Genomic DNA, 15,935 nt, shown 5'->3' with positions numbered 1-15,935 from the left:
TAATAAATCATATATTGGGTCGTCATGCTCTCCTGGTGCACTAGGAGTTTTAACTGCCATATATTGATCAACATACGAAGGCGGGATTGTGGCCTCATTTAACCATAATTGCAAGACTTGCACTTCTTTACTTTTAGAAACACGCTTTCCTATTTCTAAAACATTTAAATCTAAATTTAATTTTGTTGTAAATTCAGGACACCTTGTTAACCATTTATGCCCATTTTGAACCGATTTTTTTTCCATATTTATGGAACATAATTGCAGTCGGACTCCCAGGGGAAATATCCAACCAATTGGCCTTTCCTATGTGGGTACATATTGCCCCATAATCTTTTCTTTTGTAGTCCGACTTAATCAGTATCTGCGCTATGGGATCGGTACAACCACTATTAATATGTATTACCCCGTTTATCAGCTTCAACCGTTATTAGGGAAACCACACTTTATCTCGTCAGATAAATCCTGGTGTTTTCACGCAGACATGTTACACACATTGCTATCTAAAGCCTTATAGTGTACTTTATGTATGTGTTTTACAGTACTTTCACATGGCTTGGAACTATCTTTACCTCCTTCAAGCGTTAACCATAAGTAATACTTGAATTCATTAACTGACCAGATTTTGGCCCCGTAAAGGAAACCCTTTCACACTCACATACATGCAGCCTTTCATACTATGGTTAACAAGGTTAATGTCAGGATATGAACCCAAGGCTTCTGGCTCTGTGGACTGTTGCTCTACTGACTCAGCTATTCTGGATGCTGGATAGTTCCTTGCTTTTTTTCTGTGTTCTGGACCAGTTCCTGTGATCTTCTGATGTTCCTGTCTCCAGTGTCTGATTATTGTGCTCCTTGTCTGTGATCAAGCTCCTGCTCTTGTTGCTCTTCCTGGTTCTAAGCATTAACTACTCGTGTACCGACCTCAGGTTGCCCTCCACTTCCCCTCCTCCTGAACCTTTGGACCTTCTCACCTTACTGTGTATTGAACCCGGCTACGTTTGACCAGTCTTACCATCTAATCTCCTGTTGGCCAGCCTTCCTCCCTGCCACTGGGCTCCTATCCTGTTTCCAGACCGTGACAGAATAATCAAGCCTAAAAATGGACCCCGCGGCAGTAGCTGTGCTAAATACTCTGAAAAAACAAATAAAGGAGTTGCAAGAGTTTGCCTGCTTTTCTCAGAACAAGATCAGAGAACTAGAAACCCTTGTTAAAGCTCAGTAGTAACAAATAGCTCAATTGCTGAAAAAATTTAAAAATTATGACTGCACAAATTTCGCATCCGCCATTGCCTACAAATTTCAGTCACTTTTATAGAGGCTTCTTAAACCAGTGCAACATTTATTTTCGGATGCAACCTACACAGTTCAATAGTGATGAGATGAAGATCTTTTTCATAACTAATCTCCTGATAGGGGAAGCCCTAGCCTGGGTCTCTCCTTATATTGAGCAAAGAAGTGCTATTCTGGAAGATCTGGAATCTTTTACATCTTCTATGGGGCAGGTCTTTGATTATCCTAATCGATGTGCCACCGCTGAAGCTAAACTCCATAGACTATGCAACAAGGAAGACGTTCTGTGGCTGAGTATACCGCCCAATTCCGATGCTTGGTTGCAGACACCACATGGAATGATTCTGCAAAAAAAAGCCAGTTCCGTTGCGGCCTTTTGATCAAAGACTAAGTGAGAGGAAAAATGAAAGATTAAGAGCGTTTGGTGTGGGCAGTTATTTTCATCAGTTCAACACACCTACAGTGTTCAAAGCTGCACCATCAGACAATCCTAACGTCTCACCCGAACCAATGAAAATTGATGTAATTAGGAAACCACTCAGTTTTAATGAGAAACAGAGATGTCGGGATGAGAATCTTTGTTTATATTGTGGTGATCAAGGACATTATGCCGCCGTAAATAAGATTCACCACCATCATTGCTATGACTGACTTCAAGCAAATGGCCTCCAAGGAGTCTAGTCAATCCTTTTCTATCTCACAATCACTAAATCCCTTGGCATTTTGTTCTCTCAATAACGCTTTCATCCGGTCTCTTGTAATTTGCAGTCTGGCTATGCCTGACTCGGGTGCTGGTGGCAATTTCATAGATATCACCTTTGCACAGGAAAACTGTATTGAATCAAAGAGTAAACAAGCTCCTGTAAATTTGGAGACTGTAGATGGATCCCCTTTGTCTTCGGGGGCCAGTAACTCACAAAACAATCCAGCTACAAATGACTATCAAACCAGCGCATCAGGAGGCTATAAGCTTTCATTTGATTGCTTCACCTAAATTTCCCATAATACTGGTAATCTTCTGGCTGTCCATCCATAATCCTTCTGTCAACTGGGATACTCACACTTTATCCTTTCCTTCTGAGCACTGCAAACTAAACTGCCTATCTAGTACTGTGGTATCTGTAGACCAGCAGGTCACTGAACTTCCATCTAAAGATTTGTAATTGCCTCCGCAATACAGTGAATTTTCATCTGTATGTGATAAAAAAATTCAGATATATCAACTCCTTATCGCCCTTATGACTGTCCCATTGAGCTGTTACCATGATCATCCATATCTTTTGGGCGACTTTATTCCCTATCGGAACAGGAGTTAAAATTCCTTTGGGAATTTCAGAATTAAAACTTAAACAAAGGCTTCATTCGCCATTCTACTTCTCCTGATGGTGCCGCCTTATTCTTTGTTGAAAAGAACGATTTCACCTTTTGCCCCTGTATTTATTATAGGGAACTCAATAAGATTACAGTCAAGAATCGTTATCCACTCCCCTTAATTCCTGAATTGTTGGAGAGGCTACAGAAGACAAAGATCTTTACAAAGCTTGATTTATGTGGGGCATACAATCTTGTTCGTATTCGACCCGGGGATGAATGGAAAACCACCTTCAGGACAAGATATGGACATTTTGATTCTTTGGTCATGCCTTTTGGCCTATGTAATGCCCCAGCAACTTTTCAGCATTTCATCAATGATGTCTTAAAAGACCTATTAGATCAATTTGTTGATGCCTATTTGGATGACATTATTATATTCTCCGATAATCTGGAGGAACATCACAAACATGTCTTTACTGTACTTGAAAGACTTCGGAGGAACCAATTCTATATCAAATTGGAAAAGTGTGAATTTGAACAATCCGATTCAATTCTTAGGATACATAATTCCCCTGATGGTCTGAGCATGGATCCCAGTAAGATTGATCCAGTCATTAACTGGCCTGTACCTAAGGACGAAAAGCAAGTACAAGGGTTTATTGGTTTTGCCAATTTCTACTGGAAATTCATAAGGAAATTTTCTGGAATCTTTTCTTCTATGATGCAACTTTTAAAGAAAGGCGTTCCTTTTGAATGGTAACCTGAAGCTCAAGAAGCCTTTACCCATCTTAAGACTCTTTTCACATCAGCACCAATTATGATACATTCAAATCCTGAATTACCCTTTATTGTCGAGGTTGATTCCTCTAATTCTGCAGTGGGAGCAATTCTTTCTCAACGTGTCGGTGAGAAGATGTTGTTGCATCCTTGTTCTTATTTTTCTCGCCAGATGACATCAGCTAAGAAAAACTATGATACTGGGAACAAGGAATTACTGCCCATTAAATATGCTTTTTCAGAATGGAGACACCTTGTTGAGGGTTCTATCCACCCCGTGACAGTTCTTGCTGATCACAGAAATCTTGAATTTTTACGCACTGCAAAACAATTGTCTCCTAGACAGGCCAGATGGACTTTATTCTTCTCTCGCTTTAGCTTTATAATTTATTACCGACCGGGATCCAGAAATGGCAAAGCAGATGCACTCTCAAGAATGTTCTCTGAGCCTCATCTAGAAGAAAATTCTGCAAAGACTATTCTACCTGAGCACAACATTTTAGGGGCAACTGTTTCTATGGATTTGCTCTCTCTTTTGAAGAAAGGTTATGACGCTGATCCTTTCCTCAGAAGTCCTTCTTCAGATATTAATTTAACTTTTCATAATGGCTACTGGACTCACCGCCTTTATGTACCCGAGTCAGTATGAGTTGAAGTATTGAAATTAGTCCATGATTCCAAACCTGCTGGAAATTTAGGAGTATACAGGACTCAAGAATTGTTGGCACGTTCCTTTTAGTGGCCAAATTGTAAAAGCGATGTTAAAAAATATGTTTAATCATGTCTGACATGTGCCCGAAACAAGACTCCTCGCACCTCACCACTAGGTTTGCTACAACTTCTTCCTATTCCATCTCGTCCCTGGAGCTCTATCTCTATGGATTTCATAGTTGATCTACCTCCTTCGAAAGGGATGACAACACTTTTTGTGGTAGTGAACCGTCTAACTAAAATGGCTTATTTTATCCCTGTTAAAGGAGTACCCACTGCTGAACAGATTGCAGAGCTTTTCAATCAGGAAATATTCAGGCTTTATTGAATCCCTGATGACATAGTCTCGGATTGAGGTGTTCAGTTCAATTCTAAGCTCTGAAAGAGTGTTTGCACTGCCCTGGGAATAAAAATGAATCTGTCATCGGCTTTTCACCCACAGTCAGACACTTGAACAATATTTAAGATGTTTTATTAGTTACCTTCAAGATGAGTGGATGAATTTTCTGCCGACTGCTGAATTTTCTTACAATAACTGTGAACATGGTTCAATTTCCCAGACGTCTTTCTTTGCCAACTCTGGACTGCATCCAATGTTTATTCCAAATCTCCCGGTTTCCGCATCTATTCCACAAGTGACTGATAGAATCACAAGTTTACAAGAAGTTAAAAAGAGGCTTATTGAAAATTTGAGAGAAGCCCAGGAACATTACAGACAAGCTGCCAACAGACACCGTAGAGATGTACCTAATTTTCTTGTTGGAGACAAAGTCTGGCTATCCATGGAAAAACCTAAAACAGCGGATACCCTCACCAAAATTGGGTCAAAAGTTTATTGGGCCATTTAAGATCCTATCCCAAATTGATCAAGTTACCGCCTCTATGAAAATACATCCGGCATTCCATGTTTCTCTGCTCAAACCCTTTCAAAACAACCCCTTCCCTGGCCGAATTTCGGCCCCACCACCACCAGTCATGGTGGAAGGCGAAGAAGAATTTATTGCTGAAGACATCCTGGACTTCAGAATCCACAGAAATGGGTTACAGTACTTGGTGAAATGGAGGGGATATGGTCCGGAAGAAAATTAATTGGAGCCAGCAGAAAATATCCATGTCTCCAAATTGACCAAACCGTTTCACCAGAGACATCCTAGCAAACAAGCTCCATAGACATCCAGAGGACATACTGGAAGGAGGGGAGTACTGTCAGGATTTGAACCCAGGGCTTCTGCCTCTGTGGACTGCTGCTCTACTGACTGAGCTATTCTGGCTGCTAGACAGTTCCTTGCCTTTATTCTGTGTTCTAGATCAGTTCCTGTGATCTCCTGATGTTCCAGCATGTCTTTTTTTTTTTTTAAATTGTGAGCATTTTTATAACCATGTAAAAAAGTTTGCATAAAGGTAATAATATGCCAGAAAGACTATGTTTTATCTTTTTCATTATATCAATTATAAAATTATTGTTTCAAAATGAATTATTCATTATGAAACAAGGAGATCACAATGAAATTTATGTGAAAGGAACACCAGAATTACTGTTTGTGGAATTTATTATTGCATCATATGTGATATTAGTGCAATCAAGAGGTGCTGGAGTTAACAGTTTCTAAGCACTTGTTGTGGGGTATATAACTAATATCCCCACACACATTCAAAGATAAACCATCCATATTTAATGGTGTGTCAAACATTTGCAATAATTACTACACAATAAAAAAAATTTTTTTTTTATTTCTTTCATGTAATGGAACATTTCCCATTATTTTTCGGAAAGATTGTGACTTTGATCCCTGTTGGACTGAGAAAAAATAAGAGAATAGGATTCAAGATCAGCAGCATTCCATTAGGAGAATTCCTATGAAGTAATTTTCACTCTTTCTGCTACTCATTTAGATCTGGATGCATCTTCAGTTCTGAATGTGGCATACATAGGCATAAACTTGCATGTCACTTTTTTCAATCACAAATTATGCTTGCTTGCCACTCTGAACCAGGCTCTGAATATCTAGTGCCAAAAATATGCAGACTATAGGGACAGATAACGGGCTTTTCATGATATAAAAAAAATGTACATACATATTGTGAAACACATTTGTATACATATTTTCTACACTATACTTGTTAAGCAACACAGAAAACACTCTTAAGTAGTCAGTTGTCAAAGATGTTTCAATATACACAAGCTTCTTCTCAAAGTATAGAGATCCTTCAACCTGCTTGCCATCACTGAAACCTGGCAAACCCCTGAGGACATTACCTCTCCTGCTGCTCTCTTCAGGTGTTTCTCCTTCTCCCACACACCCAGACCTGGGGACCGGCAAAGTGATGGCGTTGGCATACTTCTCTCCTCCTGCTTTTTTGGGTTCTTCCCCCTGAACCCTCTCTCTCTTTTTCCTCCTTTGAGGTTCACTCTATCCGCCTATTCCAGCCAGTCCACCTCTGTGTTGCTGTTATCTACCATCCTCCCGGTTCTGTATCCCAATTCCTTGATCACTTTGCCACCTGGCTTCCTCACTTTCTCTCCTCTAACCTTCCGTCCCTCATTTTGGGGGACTTTAATATCCCTATAGACAATCCCTCAGACCCTGCTGCCTCCAAACTTCTCCCTTTCCTCCCTTGGTCTCTCTCAGTGGACCTCCTCTCCCTCCCACCGCAGTGGCCCCTCCATTGATCTGGTTTTTTCACACCTCAGTATGGTCTCCAACCTCATTAATTCACCTTTTCCTCTCTCGGACCACCATCTCATCTCTTTTAGCATCTCTCCACCCCTCTCACCATCCCCATCCCCCAAGATTACTCTCACAAGGCGTAATCTTGACACAGTTGATCCTACCACTTTCTTCTCCTCTCTGGGCTCGCTCCTCTCCCCCATCCCCACTCTTTCTTGCCAGATGAGGCTATCTCATTTTATAATCGCACTTAGTCAAGTGCAGTGGTCTGTTGCACTGGCTGTCACCATCAAGCTTCATCAGACCCCTCCGCAATCGTGGCACTCAAAACTTACCCGCTATTTTCAAAAATGCTCCCGCAGTGCAGAACGGCTCTGGAGAAAGTCACGCACTCATGCTACCTTCCTCCACTTCAAGTTCATACTTGCCTTACAGTTCAGCCCTATCGCTCTCTAAACAATCCTTCTTTAAAGCTATCATTTTTTCCCAATCCTCCAACCCCGACAGCTTTTTCCCACTTTCATCTCCCTCCTCTCCCCCCCCATGCTCTCTGCTGTCGACTTTGCTACCCACTTCACCTCCAAGATTGAGATCATGACATTTCCCAGCAGTCCCTTCTTACCCCCCCTCCTCTCCTCCCCTCTTGCTAGCTTACCCTCCTTCTCTTCCTTCACTCCGGTTTCTGCAGATGAAGTCCATACCATTCTCTCTTCCTCACCCCCCTCCACTTGCCCACAGGACCCAATCCCCTCCCCGCTCCCCCTCTCTTGAAGCCTGCTCCCACCTTGCCCACCTCCTCAACCTATCCCTCTCCTCTGGAATCTTCCTCTCCTCTTATAAACATACTTTTGTCTCTCCCATACTTGAGAAACCATCCCTTGATCCCGCCTCTCTCTAATTACCTCTCTATTCCGCTTCTTCCTTTTGCCTCCAAACTCCTTGATCAGGTTTTCTATAACCGTCTTACCTCCATTCTCTCTTTTCACTTATTCCTTGACCTGCTCCATTCCGGTTTTCGCCCCCTCCACTCCACTGAAACTGCCCTCACTAAGGTCACTAATGACCTCCTCCTCGCTAAATCCAAAAGACACTACTCCCTTCTTATCCTTCTTGACCTCGCTGCTGCCTTCGATATCGTTGACCAAGGTAGCAGTGGAAGATCTACGGCAAATTTTGTGGGACTGCTCTAAACCTCACACATTTTAGAAAGATGTAGTACATATACCTAATGAGATATTGGGAGATGATGTGTTGAGAGGTCCTGAGATTTGGATCTTTAACATGACTAATATTCCTAAGTTTAGATTTAAAAAGTCCCTTTTGAGACATTTTAATAACGCAGCAAAAGCTGTTTTCCAGTCTAAAGGAAAACTTCTGTACCTCCACCTATTAAAGAGTGGTTTGGTAGACTCAACTTTTATATGTCTATGTCAACATCGAACCAGATTGAGGAGTTTACATCTACCTGGTTTACTTGTTTAGAGTTAAAAGAAATGGATACATATAAAATATATACTAACTAATCTACCATCCCTCTTCCATCTGTGAAGAGGCTCAGGCACTAGAGTTTCGACTAGTCATCTTCTTCCTTAGATGTACGTTTCTCCTTTCACCATGCCAAATCCTTTTCCACGATCCCTTCCCCCCCAACTTTTCATTAGATTTCCCTTTACTTGTTATAAAGAGAACACAAAGTATGGATGCTGAAATATTATATTGAGTGTGGCAATTGGGACACTTTGCCACCGTCTAATAGAGGAAAGAGTGGTGGTTTCCCTGGGAAACCACAGCCTAAAGGTGCAGAGAGGGTTATACACACACACACACACACACACACACACACACACACACACACACACACACACACACACCAGGGGCAGCACCTGGTCTATTCAATTAAGGAGTCAGCCAGAGGAAGACCTGACAGGAAGCTTAAAAATCTGGGTTTGATCTGTGTGTGGGAGACTGGTGCCAAAAACTGGCCAATGACCAGTTAGGGACCTAACTGTTATAGCCACAGTTGAGGGCTATTGGATTATTATGTTTATTGCTGTTAAAGTTTCATTTTGTTTGCTGAAGACACTGCCAAGACTGTTTATCTATGCTGACAAGTAAAATAGACGTCAAAGTGCTGCAGAAAAACCTGTGTGAGGAGCCATCTGTTTGCATGCTTTTCACATGAGTTTATTATGAAAATGTGTTTGTATAAGGGATGAGAAGATATCAGTTACCACCCCAACCAGCAGAATGTCTTGATATAACCTTGCATATGGTCAGCCTTAGTGTACCATAAAAAAATTGATTAGGTCAAACCAATGCATGGCACCATTCCCTCATTTTCTATTCTTTTTAATTTGTGTACCTAAATTGCTATTGTTTTATCATTATAGTTGCTGTTGATGGTGAACTAGTGTGGAGCACAACTACTACAGGTCATTACATCGACTGTGATGCTAAAGTTATGGTAGATCAATTACATTTAGAGTTAGGGGCTGTTGGATTGACAGGACTACTGGACAAGTGATACCAACAAAGATATGGCTCTGCCCAGTCAACATACTACACACAACATTGTTTAAACCTTCTCCCAACATCGGCTACAGCGTGTGCAGAGGTGAGTTCTTCCTAACTGTAGGGGCTCTATTGTTCTAATAGGGTAGGGAAAAATACATTTTAGGCAATAAGTATTAGAAGCTCAAATTGTGATCTGATACACGCCCTGTATGTGATTGTTCAATAAAATATACAATCTGGGAGGCGTGGTTTAGCGGTGCTCCGTATAGCAGGAGATAAAAAGCCAAATCCATTGGCTGTAGTGAGCTCCCTCCACATCTCACGGGCTCAGTAACCATTGAGGGGTGCTCCCTCGCTGACCCAGTGGGCTGATACGGACCCAGGAGATCCCGCGCGACGCTGCACCCGACCCCTGATATACAAAGCAGTGGATTGCCGGCTCCCCCGCGGTGAAATCACCCTGCACTCACCCCTTCCCTGGAGAGTCGAGTAGATGGCTTGGAGAGAGACTTCCTTGCAGCAGAAATTCCCCCGGTGGTAAAACCGGAAGTCACCAGCCCTTCATACTTCCGGTGGTGTTTGCCTGGACCTCCAGCGTGTAATAATTTTAACAGGAACTGTTGCCTCTGTCACCTGTGGCCTTCTCCTGCTCTCCAGCCGCGGTCTCTGGCACCATCCAAGCCCATCTAGCCGCACTTCCGGTTTTCGGAAAACGGACTTCCGGTTGGAGCAAGTGCTGAATTCCCCCTGGAGGGGTAAATGTACTATCCCCTAATCCATCTGCACAATCTGTAGGCACAGAAGAGCGAGCTCTGAGGGGTAGGTCTTAAGCCCTGATATAAATATACTTTATATGCTGCTTAGGCTCTGAATCCATCCCAAACTTGTCTTCTGAGACCTCCCTGGCTTCCTCTTTTTGCCTTGTTTGCCTGTTGATAACACCAGGCTCCACCAGTCTATTACCTGTGAGAGGAGAAGTAAAACAGGGTGCAATCCTCCAATACACCCACTGGGGTCTGAGATTTGTCTGCCATCTAGTGGCTGTTTGCTGATCTTGTATATTGTGTGTGACAATCCAAATAAAAGATAACATCATAAACAACAAGACCAGAGCTGCCCTGCATACAAGATACTGCACGTATGTTTTAACTCCACATCTGGCTCCCTGAGGATGGCCGGGGTCCCCATCTGTTATGCAATTATGATGTAACGGTTACCTCATTCCCGAGGGGCCTTTTCTGATCGAATCTCCTGCTCGGATCTTTTTTGTATTTGACCTACCTTCTCCGAATCCTCCTTCATCTTTGACCCTACTCTGCTTAGCTATGCCGAAAAACAAAAAACTTCATCCGAAGGGTATCCCTCAATATTACCCTAATAAGTCCGCCTCAGTCTCTGGAACAGAACAAGCGGCCTCTGCTGAGGACTCAGACTCTGACTAAGATGTCTCTGCTCCAGTTACCAAAAAAGACTTTCTCTCCCTGATCAAGGAGATGAAGGAGCTTCGATCTTCGGTCCATGCTGAAGTCCAGCACGCTCTTCATAGTCTGAGATCAGAGGTGTCCTCACTGGGTTATCGCACGGACCATATTGAGAGGAAGATGGATGATGTCGTCTCAGGTCAAGAAGTTACGACTGACAATCTAACTCAAATCTGCCAGGAGCTTGATAATATCCATGAACGTCAAGAAGATATGGACAATAGAGCCCGGAGAAATAACCTCCGAATTAAAGGCGTCCCAGAATCCGTTGAATCTGTACACCTGGACCCCTATCTCCGGAAACTATTCTCCCAGCTTGCTCCAGAAGTTCCGGAAGATCAATTCTTGCTGGATAGAGCCCACAGATCTCTTTAACCTCGTCCATCGGATCAATCTACACCTAGAGACGTTATCCTTCGTCTTCATTATTTCACGACCAAAGAGGCTGCCTTACAAGCGGCTAGAAAGCTTCCTTCTTTATCCTATGAAGGATATAACCTTCAAATTTTCAGGACCTCTCCCACCACCTTATCTCGGAGACGGGAACTCCAGCCTGTCACCTCAATCCTCAGAGAGAACAACATCAGATATCGCTGGGGGTTCCCCTTCCGTCTCTATCTGTGGCACCAGAACCAACAACTGTCAGCTAAAAGCTTAGGCGAAGCACGAGACCTCCTACGAAAGATTGGTCTGAATCAACAAGCCTCTCCAGAAGCTTCTCAAGCCCTTGCTAATGTGGCGGGCCCCGCCACACCGAGAGCACAACGGCTTCCTCGTAGAGACTGGTCAACTGTCCCTCGCCACTCTAAACCGCAATCTGCGGATCCCTTATCGGCAAGTTCCCATACCTGCTTCTTCTTCAAAGTGCGGCCGCACTACCCTCTATGGGTCTCGATGTGGCCCTTGCAACTTCCTGACATAGTTCTATAATTGGACATAGATTTCAAGGCTCCCATGTCTTCAGATGTCGCCCCTCATTTTCTACTACTTTAAGTTTATAATGTTGGTGCTGGACACTGTAATGCCTTATACTATCTGTTCCCTTGTTGCTGCCTGCCCCTTGAGAAGGCAGGTTGTTGTTCTGTATATTTTCTTCTAGGTGGGACGAGGTACTGATGTCGTACAAGCTACAGTTCCTGCTTTCGCCTCCAATAAGTAGCGGTGATGTTTTTTTTTAATTGTCTCTATGTTGTATTTACAGTTACTATGTTGTCTTTTTGATTTTCTTCCGATAGCTCTCTTATTGGGCCACTCTCTGTGGCTTCACATGTGCCTACTACGATATGTCTAGTGTTATTGAGTTATCTCCTACCTCATATAATATGTTTATTGCTGATAATTATTACCTTCCATTACCTCCTTCCATGTACTCCCCCTTTTCCTCCTCTACCGTAGGGGTCAATAATCTCCTTATACCTTCCCCACTCCCCTCCCTCTCAATAGGTCATAAACACCAAATTGGTCCCCCGGCCCTCCGTTTTCTTTTGTGGTTGCTCTTAGTCTACCACCCCCCTTAGAGCCTAGGGCTCTACGCTGGTCCCCCTGATGGATTGTCCATCATGTCCTATCCTTTACCAGCAATTGCGACAAGTAGACCTTGGTCCGCTATGTCGATCCCCTTGTACCCTTAACCGTTGGTTCTCCCCTCCCTCTCCTCCTTCTCCTCACTGGTCGCCACCTAACAGGTCAGCCCTTGTACATTTTTCCTTTTTTCTCCTCTCCCCTGACATTTCTTCCCTCTTCTGGTCTCTAGCGCTCCTCTCATTGATCTTCCTATGACCCTTAACCTTATCTCCTATAATGTCAAGGGTCTCAACTCCCCTCAGAAACGGGCTAAACTCCATTCCTCTCTTAAATCTCTTAAAGGGGACTTGATATTCCTACAAGAAACTCATTTTGTCCAGCATCTCCACCCCGAGCTTCGCTCCAGGAAATTTCCCTTGACATTTCATGCATGTGACCATAGGCAGAAAAAGCGAGGTGTAGCAATTCTGTTTGCGCCATCATTTTCGAACTACATGACTGTCATAAAGATAAGGAAGGTAGATTCCTGATCCTCATAGGCACTCTGAATAATCTCCCCTGTACTCTAGTGAACCTCTATGCACCCAACACCGGCCAGCATAGGTTCTTCAAAAAGCTGGGGTCTTTGTAAGCGCGTGTTCGTCAAGGTGAACTTATGGTCGCTGCTGACTTCAACGCTGTTCTAGCCCCGACTATAGATCATTCCTCAGGCCCCTTCTCTTCTCCCTCGAGTAGAAATGCGCACACCACAGCTGCCTTGCAGGCTTTTCTAAAACTCCATAACTTATACGACTCATGGAGAGTATTGGACCCTCTGGCCAGGGACTATACCTTCTTTTCTTCTCCCCATAATGCCTACTCCCGGATGACATGATACTGCTCAGCCACGACCTCACTCTTAAACTTTGCTCCTCCCAAATTTTCCCTGTTACCTGGTCAGACCATGCCCGTCTCCGCTGTACTCACTTCCCTTGCTCACCGCCCTCCTAGAGCAACCTGGAGAATCAACTAATCACTCCTACATGATAAAAATACCACTACTCACCTAAATTCTCTTCTCTCTTAATACTTTGAGACGAACGACACCCCTGATATCTCTCCTATGACTCTCTGGGATGCCCATAAGGCTGTAATACGAGGTCACCTTATTGCCTTGGCGTCTCGGACTAAGCGATTCCGTTTGGCTAAAACTATTCAATTGACGGATTCGCTAAGAGCTTTAGAGCAACGCCACAAATTGAACCCTGATCCCTTGGTTCTCCAGGTAATTGCTTCTGTCCGTGGTGAATTAAATCTATTGCTGTCTCACCAGGTTGGCAATAAACTGAAGTGGCTCAATCAGCGCTACTATGAAAAGGGCGACAAGGCCGATAGATTGCTGGCCACCAAACTTAGAGCTAAGATAGCGGCCCGAAATCTCCTGGCTATCAGAGACACCGATGGAACTTTACACTATAACCCTCAGCAGATATGTGCTATCTTCCAATCCTATTACACTAAACTTTATAACCTGCCCCAACAGTCTGATCCTTTAGTCTGCCAGCAACACTCACAGCTGATTGAATCTTTCCTTTCTTCCGCTAAGCTTCCAAAACTCTCTTTACAAGCTAGTACTCTTCTGGGGGCTGAGATTACTAGAGATGAAATTGAACAAACCATAAAGTCTCAAAAAACAGGAAAGGCTCCGGGGCCAGACAGCTTTACTGCTGTGTACTATATGAAGTTTGCTGGGCGGGGCTCCTGGTCCCCCGTTTGCACACCCTATTCAACTCAATCCTGACTGGGGGTTCCTGGTCTAGGGATTCTTTGGAGGCTCGGATCTCCGTCATTCATAAAGAGGGTGAGGATGTTCATGACTGCGCTAGCTATCGCCCTATCTCCCTGCTTAATATAGATGTCAAATTATATGCAAAAATTTTGGCTAATAGACTAAATTCGGTCCTTCCCTCCCTTATACATTATGATCAAGTTGGCTTTATACTGGGGCGTCAGGCCAGAGACAATACCAGGAGAGTCGTTGATCTGATTCATATCATTAATACCAGGAAGGCCCCGGCCATTGTTCTCTCCCTTGATGCCGAGAATGCTTTTGACAGGATCTCTTGGAGCTTTATGTCCCGAGCCTTGTCGGCGTTTGGGATTTCGGGTAACCTGCTCACGGGTATTCAAGCCTTATACTCTCAACCCTCCGCAAGAGTCATGATCAACGGTTCTCCCTCTGACCTTATTGCCATATCCAATGGTACACGCCAGGGGTGCCCTCTGTCTCCTCATCTTTGCCCTTGTTATAGAGCCTCTTGCGGCCTTTATCCGGGCCTGCCTGAACATACAGGGTGTGCGGACGGGGAACCTGGAGAGTAAGCTCTCTCTCTCTTTGCGGACGATGTCCTTCTGACTCTCCTGCAACCTGAGAAGTCTCTTCCTGGACTCTTTAGCATACTACACCATTATGGGCACCTCTCAGGGTACGAAATCGGAAGCTCTCCTCCTTAATATTCCCTCCCCAGAGGGACTGGTGCTCACCTCCCGCTTTAACTTTCGGTGGCAGAGAAAGAAAATTAAATACTTAGGTATCTTCATTACCAACTCCTATGACTCCCTCTACCGGGAGAACTACCCGGCCCTCTCTGCTAAGATCAAGTCTGAATTGCTCTTCTGGCGCTCACTGATCATTTCGTGGCTGGGCAGGATCATCTCTGTCAAGATGAACCTCCTTCCTAAGCTCCTCTATTATTTCCAGACCCTTCCTGTCCGAGTCCCTCTTTCGAATCTGACATCTATCCAAAAATGTCTATCTAGGTTTATCTGGAACGGCCGGTCTTCCAGGATCAAGCTGGCTCTCTTAAAGAGACCCACCAGAGGTAGGGGTTTCCCGGATTTGAAAAATTATTATTGGGCGACTCATCTGAGCCAGATCGTAGCCTCCTTTGCCCCCCCCCCCGCGGCACTGTTGTGGGTTAACATCGAATCCGCTTGTCTTAATTTTCCAATTTTGTCCTGTATGTGGGGTCTCTCAAAACAAACTAGATCTCCCCTCACCTCCCAATGCCCTACCCTTCTATTGTCAGCTGCAATATGGGAGACCTGCCAACCCCATCTCAAGATTCCGGTGCCCTCTCTTACTATCCTGCCTCTTTGGGGTAACCCTGCCTTTTTTCCTGGGCTCTCCTCTGCCTTCTATAGCCCCTGGGTCACTGCGGGAGTTCGATTTGTCAAGAGACCTATTATTTCAGAGGACCTTTATCTCCTGGGATGACCTACGCTCTAAATACCCAAGTCTCCATCCTAAACTCTACGAAAATTTCCAATTATGACACTTTGTGGGCTCTCTCCTCAGGGGGGGGGGGGGAGGGGCTCCTCTCCCCCCTCTTAGGTCTCCCTTTGAATCTCTATGTCTCTCCTCACCCTTGGGTAGGGGCATGATCTACAGCCTAATTCTCAATGTACTTTTACCTCCGGGCGGTAGGCATGAGAGGGAGTGGGAGAGGGATCTGGGCCCCCCTCCAGAGGATTATTGGGAAATCATAAGGGATCAAGTTGCCACCAGCTCTATTTCCACTTTGGTGAAGGAGAACACATATAAAGTATACTATAGGTGGTACTACACACCTGACAAACTCACTAAAATGTTCCCCTCTAGTTCTCCATTATG

Source organism: Mixophyes fleayi, chromosome 8, assembly GCF_038048845.1.
Source record: "Mixophyes fleayi isolate aMixFle1 chromosome 8, aMixFle1.hap1, whole genome shotgun sequence".
NCBI lineage: Eukaryota > Metazoa > Chordata > Amphibia > Anura > Limnodynastidae > Mixophyes > Mixophyes fleayi.
This window is presented reverse-complemented; position numbering follows the sequence as displayed.